Source organism: Lissotriton vulgaris, chromosome 3_2 (assembly GCF_964263255.1).
Source record: "Lissotriton vulgaris chromosome 3_2, aLisVul1.2, whole genome shotgun sequence".
NCBI lineage: Eukaryota > Metazoa > Chordata > Amphibia > Caudata > Salamandridae > Lissotriton > Lissotriton vulgaris.
In genome coordinates, this window is record NC_141690.1 from 179,228,284 (window position 1) to 179,242,124 (window position 13,841).

Sequence of the window (13,841 nt, forward strand, 5' to 3'; positions counted from 1 at the left end):
CATTTCCCAGAAGTCCCTGCAAGACCGACGGAGAGCTTCCGGTCCGCTCTCCCTGCTGGCCCGCCCCCCGCCCATCACAGGCTGTTAAAAGTGTTCCTCCCCTACCATTCTGCGGGACACTTACTCAGTTTCACAAGCGGAGGTTCCAGGCTTCATCCACGCTGTAGCCTATCAGCCCAGCAGCGCACCGGTCTCCCAGCCCACCTCTCGCCGCACCCGCTCCGCGGGTGCCGCTTCGCTGGTGGGCGTTGGTAGAGGCAGCACCTTGGAGGATCAACTTAGGACACAGGCGGCAAGGCGGTAAGGGGCGCGAGGAACCAGCGGGGCTGCGAGTGTGCGGGGACTTCATTTCCCAGAAGTCCCTGCAAGACCGACGGAGAGCTTCCGGTCCGCTCTCCCTGCTGGCCCGCCCCCCGCCCATCACAGGCTGTTAAAAGTGTTCCTCCCCTACCATTCTGCGGGACACTTACTCAGTTTCACAAGCGGAGGTTCCAGGCTTCATCCACGCTGTAGCCTATCAGCCCAGCAGCGCACCGGTCTCCCAGCCCACCTCTCGCCGCACCCGCTCCGCGGGTGCCGCTTCGCTTGTGGGCGTTGGTAGAGGCAGCACCTTGGAGGATCAACTTAGGACACAGGCGGCAAGGCGGTAAGGGGCGCGAGGAACCAGCGGGGCTGCGAGCGTGCGGGGACTTCATTTCCCAGAAGTCCCTGCAAGACCGACGGAGAGCTTCCGGTCCGCTCTCCCTGCTGGCCCGCCCCCCGCCCATCACAGGCTGTTAAAAGTGTTCCTCCCCTACCATTCTGCGGGACACTTACTCAGTTTCACAAGCGGAGGTTCCAGGCTTCATCCACGCTGTAGCCTATCAGCCCAGCAGCGCACCGGTCTCCCAGCCCACCTCTCGCCGCACCCGCTCCGCGGGTGCCGCTTCGCTGGTGGGCGTTGGTAGAGGCAGCACCTTGGAGGATCAACTTAGGACACAGGCGGCAAGGCGGTAAGGGGCGCGAGGAACCAGCGGGGCTGCGAGCGTGCGGGGACTTCATTTCCCAGAAGTCCCTGCAAGACCGACGGAGAGCTTCCGGTCCGCTCTCCCTGCTGGCCCGCCCCCCGCCCATCACAGGCTGTTAAAAGTGTTCCTCCCCTACCATTCTGCGGGACACTTACTCAGTTTCACAAGCGGAGGTTCCAGGCTTCATCCACGCTGTAGCCTATCAGCCCAGCAGCGCACCGGTCTCCCAGCCCACCTCTCGCCGCACCCGCTCCGCGGGTGCCGCTTCGCTGGTGGGCGTTGGTAGAGGCAGCACCTTGGAGGATCAACTTAGGACACAGGCGGCAAGGCGGTAAGGGGCGCGAGGAACCAGCGGGGCTGCGAGTGTGCGGGGACTTCATTTCCCAGAAGTCCCTGCAAGACCGACGGAGAGCTTCCGGTCCGCTCTCCCTGCTGGCCCGCCCCCCGCCCATCACAGGCTGTTAAAAGTGTTCCTCCCCTACCATTCTGCGGGACACTTACTCAGTTTCACAAGCGGAGGTTCCAGGCTTCATCCACGCTGTAGCCTATCAGCCCAGCAGCGCACCGGTCTCCCAGCCCACCTCTCGCCGCACCCGCTCCGCGGGTGCCGCTTCGCTGGTGGGCGTTGGTAGAGGCAGCACCTTGGAGGATCAACTTAGGACACAGGCGGCAAGGCGGTAAGGGGCGCGAGGAACCAGCGGGGCTGCGAGCGTGCGGGGACTTCATTTCCCAGAAGTCCCTGCAAGACCGACGGAGAGCTTCCGGTCCGCTCTCCCTGCTGGCCCGCCCCCCGCCCATCACAGGCTGTTAAAAGTGTTCCTCCCCTACCATTCTGCGGGACACTTACTCAGTTTCACAAGCGGAGGTTCCAGGCTTCATCCACGCTGTAGCCTATCAGCCCAGCAGCGCACCGGTCTCCCAGCCCACCTCTCGCCGCACCCGCTCCGCGGGTGCCGCTTCGCTGGTGGGCGTTGGTAGAGGCAGCACCTTGGAGGATCAACTTAGGACACAGGCGGCAAGGCGGTAAGGGGCGCGAGGAACCAGCGGGGCTGCGAGCGTGCGGGGACTTCATTTCCCAGAAGTCCCTGCAAGACCGACGGAGAGCTTCCGGTCCGCTCTCCCTGCTGGCCCGCCCCCCGCCCTTTCGGCCTCCTACATAATAACATCTCACTCCCGCAGCGCGGGACGCAGCCCGGGCGAAGACTGGGCAAAGACAGGGCCGTTTGAGGCCGTTCGAGGACGGCAGAGGACGGCCCCGGCCCAGTCCCCTAGGATTTTGTTCTCTCAGTCACATGTAAGGAAGGCAGCCCAGTGACACTCATCTTACTTTTTTACACAGAGTGGCCAGCCACAGGATTCACCGTTAAACTCCTGAGAGGCCCACTTTGAAGCTCCTGACTCAAATCACATATGACCACAATGCGTCCCAAAACTAGAAGCAGCACAAAAAAAGCTACGGCCGTGGCACAAGTGACCGGCCCCATAGATCTCTTCATATCCCGGGTCAACGAAACCATCGATAAGAGCATAATCCTGTTGGAAAAAAGAGTCTCTCTGGACCTTATGCACGCAAAACGCTCTTCTTTGGGCTCTCTTGCAACTGCAAGCTCCCCTGCTCACCAGGCCGTCAACAACTGTTCTTTACCCTTGCCCCTAACTAATGTCCCCACACTGACCGTCCCGAATGCTGTAGACCTATCTGTGACCCAATCAGACTCCGATCTGTCATACGTTGACCTCGAGGCAACCCCAGACTTAGAAGCATGTCAGTCACTAACTGACAAACCAGAGCAGAGCGTAGATAGTCATCCCACTCTACCTGACACAGAAATGACTTTAGAACCGATAGAAGCAACGAAAGACACCTCCACTTCCACCAAGGCCATGCACAATTTTAAGGAAAAACCCAAAGCAAAAGTCAAGAATCATAACTTGATTTCACCCACCCCTAACTCCGCGGCAGGTATACCCTGCTGGGTGGAAAACATGGTAATAGACCTTAAATCAGACCTCGAAGCCACAATAGCTGCACAAATTAAACCTTTAATATCGAAGCTAGATAGACTTACGTCATTAATTAATTCAAAATGTGGTAGTAGGATAAGCGGGAATGGGCCCGCGCAAACGCATGGGGTAAAAGAAACACTTCCCAAAAAAACACCCTACACCAAACATGCAACAGGCACATCGATCAAGCCTAATACTCCACCACCTAGTAAGGCATCAGCTATACAGCTTCTAACCCAAAAAGGGAGTAAATCAGATGCTCCCCCAGTCACCCCTATTGCGGTAGGCTCTGCCTCCGCAACTCAGGCAGCCCCGAAAGCTTCTGCAGATCCAACCAAAACAAAAAACCGACAAGATAAAGACACCAATGGGAACATTACTATTCCAGCAGCGTCTCCTCTTCTAGAGAAACCTCTAGAATCTAAGACGAAGCAGTCTCGCCCCAAAATAATCAACTTCCCGCCGGAAGCTTCCCCCTTCGTGGTGGTCTTAACAGCTGTACCACCACTGAAGGAGGGTATAAGAGAATCTTTCGCAGAGTTAAGGAATAAATGTGCCCAGTGGCTCCAACTGCATAAACCCTTACCTGCTTACATCAGGGGTGAGATCTTTTCTGCACGTAGAGGAGACTGGGTGGGCAGGAATACGAAGACCATAGCGGGTGACGTTATTACCATCAAATTTAGGGAGATAGGGGCAGCAAACTATATCTGCAACACACCCAACAGTGGACCTGCCACCCAAATAAACCCTCTTCCCTTGTGCTATTTCCTACCAACACCCTCACGACAAAATTTTCCTTCCTCCACTTTTCCGGTAACTAGAGGGTTCATACACCCCTCAGAATACATTACGTACCAATGCCAGCAGCCTCCACACACTCCGCGATTCCCACAAATACCACAACATACTACCTTCCAGTGGCAACCACCCCCTCAACTTCCCCAACCTTTACATCATTTTTCCCAGCAGTGGCAGCAACCACCTCAACCCACACAACACATCACCCACCAATGGCAGCAACCGTGGCAAGGACGGCCCCCCCCTTTCAACCCATTAGGTCCCAATCACCGAGGCAGAGAAAGGGACGAATGGAGAGCACAAGAACAGTGGAGAAATTACAGTGATCCCCCACGTTGGGATGGCTGGAATGGTCTTCCCCTAGCAAACAAGTATAGCGCCCTAGAGTGCGTTGACTGACCATCACAGCTAAAAGAACAGTCTCTAAATAGCACCGACTCACTGGGATCCTCGGATTCTCCTCTAACCCCTCCAGACCGAGAGATTCCTGCTGAATCACAAACAGTCAAAACCTCTAGGGACAATCCAACAACCCTAAGCCTGATCTCCTGGAATATTGCAGGGTTAAGGACAAAAGTGGAGGATGGGACAATTAAGTACCACGCGCACAGTCATCAAATAATCTGCTTACAGGAGACGTGGTCACAACAAGAACATCATTTACAGGGCTACAAGACATACTTCTCCCCCGCGACGTCAGGACAGAAGGGTAGACCAAAGGGAAGACTATGCATCTATTTAGCCAATACAATTCAAAACATCAAAACAAAGGTCATCGAAATGGACCCTAATTTTCAGATCCTCGGTCTCTCCCTACCGAAAAAAGAGTCAATAGTCATTACTAACTTCTACAATAACCTGGACGAACCAGAGTTTCAGAGAGTCCTAACTCACCTCCACGAAAAACTAACCACTCTTAGAACGAAACAAGGAGAAAGAGGCCCGGTATCTATAATATGGGTAGGCGACTTCAACCTCCACGCCTGTACCCAACCAAAACAAAAATGTCCTGGTATGGTGACAGAGGAAGGTCTTTCTCTTATCCACTTCTCGCATAACAACATGGGCAGATTAATGAACGATCTCCTATCAGATCTGGACCTCCAAGTAGTAAACACCTTGGACCATGGAGCCAACTCGCTAGCACCGACCTACATAGGAAGAGGTTACAGTACCACGGTTGACTTCATAATAATATCAGCAACCTTAGAACCAAGAGCAAAAAACTTCGAAGTCAAACCGAATTCCCAAAGCGATCACGCAATACTAAAACTGGAAGTAACAACAAACCATCAACAATGCCCTCCTATGACAATAGCCAACACACTGACCCAGGAAAACATAAGCATGGACAAACTAAATGGGTACTCAATAAAGTGGGGGAAGATAAACCCAGAGGAACTCACTAAAAAGCTGATAAAGTCAGTCTACCCCCAAATTAAAATTTGTCTGGACATATCAACAGAAGACGAGGAGCTCCTTAACAACTTCGCCCAAATTATGGATAAATTAAAGGTTCTACTTACAGCAAAACATAAAACCGGACTACTACGACCAAAAGGCTGGTTCAATCAAGAGTGTACCAAGGCTCATTCAAAGCTGAAACTAGCCCTAAACAAAGACGGAAGGGATCCTCGTACCATAGCCATCCTAAGAAGCGAATACCACAAAACCAGAAAAAAGAGAAAAGAGGAACTTAAGCAAGCACTTTGGAACGAACTCCATACCAGTGCACAAGACAAAAACCCCCAAGCCTTCTGGAGAATTATAAGAACTCCCTTCTTGGTTGATGACACGCGCCCAAAAATCGAAGTCGCAATAGACGCTGCAGAATGGGTATCTCATTTCACAAAAATTTTCCAAAAATCATCCTCTGATAAAGAAACGGAAGAGGAAAAAGAAATATCTCCACCATACCCTATAGACATAAACTTCGAAATCTCTGAGATCCTTCTGGCACTGAACTCAACCAAAAAAGGAAAAGCTCCAGGCCCAGACGGAGTCCCGGCTGACTTTTTTAAACACAAAACAGAACTTTGGGCACCGATTATAACAAGGGTGTGCACTGCAACGGCAAAAAAAGGAATCTTGGAGTCATGGACAAGGTCCATTATGGTGCCGATATTCAAGAAAGGCAACCGCCAGGACTCTGCTTGCTACCGCCCAATTTCTTTGCTGGATTCACTGGGGAAGATGGCTGGCAGAGTGATCCTAGAAAGACTTCAGGATTGGGTGGAGGAGAGAGGTATACTATCTGACCTACAATTCGGTTTTAGAGAAGGCCTAGGAACCGTGGAACAAGCCCTGAACCTTTCGGTCATTTTTGGAAAATACGTGCAAGCCAAAAAAGAAAAACTGTACATGATCTACGTGGACTTGTCCGCGGCTTTTGACTGCGTCTCCCATACCAAACTATGGTCCCTTTTAGCCCAAATGGGGGTAGATGCGCCACTCTTGAACTTTTTAAGGGAACTTTATTCTAACCCTTCCGCAAGAGTTTGTTTTGGCACAAAGGGGGAACTGACAGCGTCATTTAGAGTGGAGCGTGGGGTCAGACAAGGATGTGTCCTGGCACCCTTCCTTTTCTCCCTCTACACTAACAACCTGGAGGTAGAGCTTTTGAAGGGTGCCCGGGATCTCCCGCAGGCTAAACATCGCCCGATCCCCGCTCTGCTCTACGCGGACGACGCTGTCCTCCTGGCACGAACCCCTTGTGAACTCCAAAAATCTCTCAATAGATACTCTCAGTTCATGAGAACCCTAGACCTTCACATAAACGTGAAAAAGACTCTCGTGATGAAGGCTGGGGTCGGGAGAAAACATCAAAAAACCATTTTCCTTGATACCCAAAAAATAGACTCCACAACTGAATATTGTTACCTAGGAGTCACAATAGATAACAAACTCTCCTGGAAAAAGGCAGTGGAAGCCAGGAAACACTGCTTTAAAAGAGCATTAGCTGCATTGGTGACATTCACACAAAAACTGGGAAAACGTCCGCCCATGGAGCTGCTGACTATATATAAAGCCAAATGCCAATCGACAGCCCTATATGGCGCAGGATTATGGGGTCATATGGATGTTACTTCCCTGCAAATTGCAGAAAATAACTTTTTTAGATTTCTCCTATCAGCCCCAAAACGAGCTTCGACCTACGCCTGTCACACAGAATTGGGCGTTCCACACATCGAAGATCTTGCGAAAATACAACCGCTACTCCTATGGCGCCGCATCTGGGCTTCAGAAAAAAATGACCTTACAAAAACGATACTGGCAGATGCAATGTCCCTGGACTATGCTCTAAAAATTAAATGGCTAGCCTATATCCGGAACTTCTTCATCGACCTTGGAATAGAACAATACTACTCGAATCCAGAAAAAATTGGAGAACTCACAAAAAACAACTTAAAAACACGAGCCTTGGGCCATCTCGAAAATCTGAGATTACAATCAGAAGCAGGGAAACAGTCCGTCCAACATGCAATAACGGTCCAATCCACCTTTTTAATTCAGCCCTACTTAACTCTCAATATTGGTACCTTTGATCGCTACCTCCTGATAAGATTCAGACTAAACATATTCCACAAGCTGGTAGCTTTTCCAACACCAAACGTCTGGGACTCAAATCCACCTCTTTGTCCCTGTGACGGAAAATCAACACAAACTACCCTCCATACCGTCTTGTTCTGTAAATTTTACCAGGAACACCGCAAAGTCTGGCTACTGACTCTCCTAAAAACTTGGGGTCTTAGACAATGTCGACCAGCCATGCTGAGCCTGCAGCTTTTGGACACTGAAGCCACATGCTACCACGTTCTTAACTTTTTGAAATGTATATACAGACACAGAAAAAATCTCTAAAATAACTGTATTGCACAAATCATTCAATCTCTTTTTAACTTTCACGTTACTTGTAAATAGATTGTAATGCAGATTTTTACTATGTACTGCTTTTATGGATCTCTAAAATCCGAATAAAGTTTATTATTATTATATGTACCTAAGGTACATGGAATCCATTTTACAGAGAGAGCAGTGGGCCTGGGGTCCTGAATAGCAGGGTCCCAGGTCAACTAAGTCGGAAAACCAGCAAAACACCAGGCAAAAAGTTGGGGGCAACCATAGTCAGATATCCACCTTCCTACAGGGGACAAGTGGATATCCACTGCATCGCTATGGCCCTTTTGGCCAAGAGGAGTGCCAGGTCCTTAAAACGAGTCGTGGCCTTCCCTGTCTTGGGGCAGGGGTATAGTCCCAACAGGCAGTGTTGAGCAGTAGTCAGTCACACTCTGCCTGTAGCTCTGGCTACCTCTGCCAGTACCGCACCCCAAACATTTCGCAAGAGTACACAGGATCAGAACATCTGGATCCCGTCTGTGTCTCCATTTTACATCTAGAGGCATTCATCTGGGGTCGCAGGATAGATGCTATTAAGCCATTGGGGGGTTAAGTAAGCCCCGTGGAGGAGAAAGAAGTTTATGTATTTAAACCGGGGATTATTGGGCAGCTTGCTAGGACATTCCTGCACCTTGAGCCAGTCTGAATCATTTAACACCCTCCCCATAGAGACCTCCCATCTGCAAGGCAGACGTGTGTGCACTGACAGTCTGTCCAGAGTGAAGGGTCTGTAGATTCATGTCACAAGGTATCACCCATGCCCCAACAGATGTAATGTGTGGACGAGTGGATGTTGAGAAGGCTCCGTACTGTGCACACCCTGTGTAGTATCGCTCCCAGAGTTTGCAGAAGGATAGCATTTCTCCCTCCGCAAATAGATCACTCAGTGTCGTAATACCCGTGTCTTCCCACCTCCCCAGGCATCGCACCGCCATTCCTGATGTCACTAGGGAGCATGCCAGTGGTGGTTCCTGACTTGGGGGTCATGTGGGTCAGTTTGGTGAGGCCAAGGATGAGTAGGCAGCGGCGCTCTGAATCGTATGGAGTCTCTTCAGGCGCTGGGTGGTGATTCCTGCATAGAGCATGTTGCTGTAGTCCAGCTGGCTGGTGACTAGAGCTTGAGTGACAGTTTTCCTGGTGCTCACGGGGAGCCATCTGAAGATCTTTCGGATCATGTGGAGGGTGTGGAAGCAGGCAGAGGAGACTGAGTTGATCTGGTGTTTCATGGTGAGTTTACTGCCCAGGATGATGCTGAGGTTGTGGGCATGGTCTGTTGGAGTGGGTGCTGGTACGAGTTCGGAAGGCCACCAGGTGTCATTCCACGGAGAGGAATTGTTCCCAAAAATCAGCACTTCCATCTTGCACATGATGAGCTTCAGGCAGTCTTCATCTATTTGGCTACACTTGTCATGCAGTTGTGGAAGTGTGTCCAGGCGCAGGAGGGGTCTCCTGAGAGTGGGAAGATGAGCTGGATGCTGTCAAGTAGGATATGATGTTGAGGCTATGGATTCTGGTGATGTTGGCCAGGGGCATCATGTAAGTGTTGAAAAGTGTGTAGGGCCTCAAGATGGAAGCCCCCAGGAAGCCCCTCCGCAAACTCTCTAGGGCTGTGTGGAGGAGCAGGGGGGCCCTCATACCATATCCTGGGAGGAGGACTGGCTCAAGGAGCCTCCCTGAACACCCACTCTCAGGACTCTAGTCTTATCTGTGTGTGTGTGGTGGCTCGCCAGCTAAAAGACCACCCATTGGAGCTGGGCGGAAAGCTAGTAGTGCGTAAAGTCTGAGGCTCCCATGCCTTCCCCGATGGGGGTGTTTGCAGCATGTGCAGGGCTACTCTAACGACCCGGTGCCACAGATTAAATATATCAGCATAGAATTGCCTCAGATTGGGACCCAGGATAGGTACCAGGAGGTTGGCAAAGTAATAAAGTAGTCTAGCGAGGATCACTATTTAAGATAGGGTTATACAGCGTAAGGATCTCAGTGCTCAGCCAAGGTTCCACTCCAGTAGGCCGTCTGATACATGATATACTAGGATCCCCAGGTATTAAAAGGTGGGTGGGAATCACATGAGGCATCCTACTGTAATCAGGACCGGTCTCTCTGGGAGCTGCTCCATGCATGGAAATACCAGGGATTTAGCATAGTTAAGTTTGAGACCCGATAGCTCCCCAAAGGTAGTCAGAATGGATGATGAACCGGTCAGGTCACCATATGCGTGTCAGAGGTAAAGGATCATATCGGCGCCATTGAGGGAGATGACGCAAGAGTGGTCGCCTAAGGGGATGTCCCTTTCCTTGCCTCTAGTGCGCATCTGCACCAATAGCAGTGCCACTGTGTGCCAAGCATTCGTGGAACAAACCCAAACCGTCAGAGGGCCCAGAACATGTACTTCCAAGGCAGTTTGTCGAAGGCCTGTTCGATGTTGAGGGACAGGCAACCCGCTCGGGCCATATAGATGGGGCACTTTCCATTGCAGCACAGATGCATCGGACGTTCAGCGAAGTGTTGCGCCAGGGGAAGAAACCATTTTGTTCCTGATGGACTATGTCAGGGAGGAGGAGAAGGATGCGGGTCGGCAGTATTTTGCTGAAGATTTTATTGCCAGATAAGAGAAGTGATATCGGCCTGTAGGAGGAGGGGTTGCGCCCCCGTTTTTTTATGGGCATGACCTGTGCCTCTTGTTGGGTAAGAGGAAGATCACCTATCTCCCCCACCACCTGGAACAGGTGCAGGGCCAAGGAGGGTGCGTTTTTGGCAAAGAAGTCACGGGACAGCAAGCACAACCAACGAGGGGGGGCAGGGGAGCAAGCACAAGCAACGAGGGGCAGGACAGCAAGCACAAGCAACGAGGGGGCAGGACAGCAAGCACAAGCAACGAGGGGGCAGGACAGCAAGCACAAGCAACGAGGGGGCAGGACAGCAAGCACAAGCAACGAGGGGGCAGGACAGCAAGCGCACGCAACAAGGGGGCAGGGGAGCAAGCACAAGCAACAAGGGGGCAGAACAGCAAGCACAAGCAACGAGGGGGCAGGACAGCAAGCACAAGCAACGAGGGGGCAGGGGAGCAAGCACAAGCAACGAGGGGGAAGGGGAGCAAGCACAACGAACGAGGGGGCGAGGGGGCGCTAGGTGGCGCCAAACCAAGATGGCCGCACTGGAGTGAGGCTCTCGCCAGACCGGACACTCTTCCCTATCCTACAGCATCCTGATCATAACTATCGCCCCAAAACCCGTACCATCGGACGCATCAAGCTGTCCTGCGCACAGCGGTACCAGATCCTCCTGGTCAGATCTCCCGACTGCTTGGCAAATCACCGGAGACTCCGGAGCGGACAGGGTGAGAGAGGCGGGAGCTACTGCACGACAAGGTCGCCCACCAGGAAAGTCCGGTGCCCCAGGGCCTGCACGGCACTCCTGGTTGGCGCCAAACCCTGGCACGATGCGATCCTCGCACCCAGCCGGGGGGGCCGGAGCCGCGAGAACCTCACCGCAGATCGGAAAAAGGAGCGCAGCCTGCATCCTACCAGTCTCTACGCTGCAGGTAACACCAGTCCCCGACTACAATCTGGGAGATAACCGACACTGGGGGCCCGAATACCCGCACGGCAGGCAAGGAAATTTCACTGGGCCAGATTGCGGGCTGAACATTGTAATTCCCGCGGACTCGCCCCTGTGCTGAATGTCCGGCAGCCTCCCTCACCCGCCCGACTGCAGCACACCTCTGTAACACCCTCGCCTGACGGAGCGGCGCATCACGCGACTCCGCGGCTTTACGGCCTGTAATAACCTAGCCGAGGCCAGAGTGCCCCCCCCTCCATCTGCCCGCGAGCTGACACCCTCCACGCTTGCAATTGCTTTGCCACGGCTGCTCCCCCTGGGACTAGGTTACCGTGAAAGACATCGCCCTGAGGCATTACTTCACCCGGCGCTGTGGAGACTACTCCCCATTTGAACACTGGAATATTCCCACCACTGGCCCCAGAAACAGCTATCTCCTACATTGCCTGCGGCCCCCAAACCCTGCCGCCTGGGCGAGTACACTGCCGTGGCCTCCGTGGTCGGGACCGGAAGACAGGCCCCTGACTCACCTAACAAGCAGGACAGGCGGGCTCTAACACACGGCCTCCCGGGGAGCACAACGGAGCCCGCGCCATATGACTGAGAACCTTGCGTGGATAGGGCTGGCCAGCTGCCACGATCCACTTCAGCCAAGCATCCCAGCTCTGAAGACAGCAAATATCCGGCCTATGAGACACTATAGTACTCGATCATTCCTGTTGGGATTGTGGCCCCCGCTGTCCCCCCTCCATCAGCTGCACAACGTCCCCCTCGTTTTAGCGGCATCTGCTCAAAGGCCTAGAGGGCCACCCTACCCCTCCTTTCGCCACCCCGACTCGGACGGCCGGAACTGAGGGGGAACGTATTCCCTAGCCACCACAAGTGACTCGGGGCCCCCCTGGTGACTGCTGCAGACCAGCTACTAAGATCAATCCTCTGCTGCGTTGAGATAGCGACACGACGGTCAAGACCTCCCTTGATCTCACGGGGCTCAAGACAACTAGGGACCTTAACCGAACGCCGGCCTGGCGTCCCCTACCTCTGCGATACTCCGAGCCCCTCGGCGCGACATGGGTCGCAATGATGCCAGACAATCCAAAATACCCTTCGAGTCAAAGAAAACCCCCAAACCCCCCGGCCCCCCAAGAGGAGGATTGGAAATCCCTCCTGCTGGGCATGAAGCGAAGCCTGTCAACAATAGATGCCAAAATCGACGCCATCAATACACGCATGGATAGCGTGGTGGCAAAGCTGGAACATCATGACACCCGCATCAAAGAGACCGAGGACAGAATCTCTGTGCTGGAAGACGGGGCCACCACCACCACCAAGCAAGTCACACAAATGGACAGGCTGCTTAAAATAATTGCGGACAAAAACGAGGATTTGGAAGCGAGGTCCCGCCGCAATAACATCCGCGTCCTAGGCCTTGCAGAATCCACCAACACAGGGAAAATGGAGGTTTTCATGGAAAAGCTTGTTGTGGAGCTATTTGGGAAGGAATCCTTCTCCCCACACCTCATCGTGGAAAGAGCCCACAGATCTCTCGCTGCACAACCTCCTCCTGGGGCTCAACCGCGACCAATCATAGCTCGCTTTCTAAACTACAGAGACAGAGATGCGGTGCTGCGTCGTGCAAGAGAAATTGGAACCGTGACTTATGGAAACGCGACGCTATCCTTTTTTCCTGATTTTACCCCCTCAGTCCAGGACGCTAGACGCAAATTCATAGGGGTGAAAAAGAAACTCTAAGCTCAAGAGATCCCCTATGCCATGCTCTATCCAGCGAAGTTGAAAATAACAATCATGGCACACAGCACATTTTTCATAACCCGCAACAGGTGGAGGACTTTCTCAGACAACACAGGAGGGGGCGGACCGGAGATGAGAGAGAGGGAAGACGCTCCGGATCGCAATCTCCGATGTCCCAACAAGACTAATACACGGTGCTAACACCCTAGTCACAAAGATGTTGGACACTGCTCCTACATGGTCTGGAAATGAAAATTCCGGTGAGGTACCAATCCTGATTTAATCTCTCATCGATCTGATACATAACTGAGTGCCTGGTCTCCCACCTCCGTCCCACACAGACCGACTGGGGTTTGACCTGGCTGGCAGTGGGTGCAATTAAGGAGGTGGAGGGCAGGTCTGGCGCCCCTAGATTCCGTCCCTAATGGGCGGTCCCCTTTACACCTCTTCCCCTTTCAGGGCAAGAGCAACTGTAATGATTACCTTATTTTTGGTTCTAATTGGGTACAGGGAGGGGGCATGGGGGACAATTGCCCGGCCAGTTGGGGCTGCCGGAGTGGGTGGGCTGATACCGTGTTTCCAATCTGCAACCCTTTGTATGTCAGCTACAATCGAACTGTTCAGTCAATCTTGGGTTGAGGGACATACGATATTCCGGCCAGTTGGGGTTGCCGGTATGGGGGGATACATAGTTTGGTTTCATTATGTTGGTTCAGTTGCAACAGAAATGCCTAGGACAGGGGGAGATTCTGGGAAAGTGCGGGAAAATGTACAAGTTGGTAAATTTACTGATGCCAGTCTGACTCTGATTGCTAC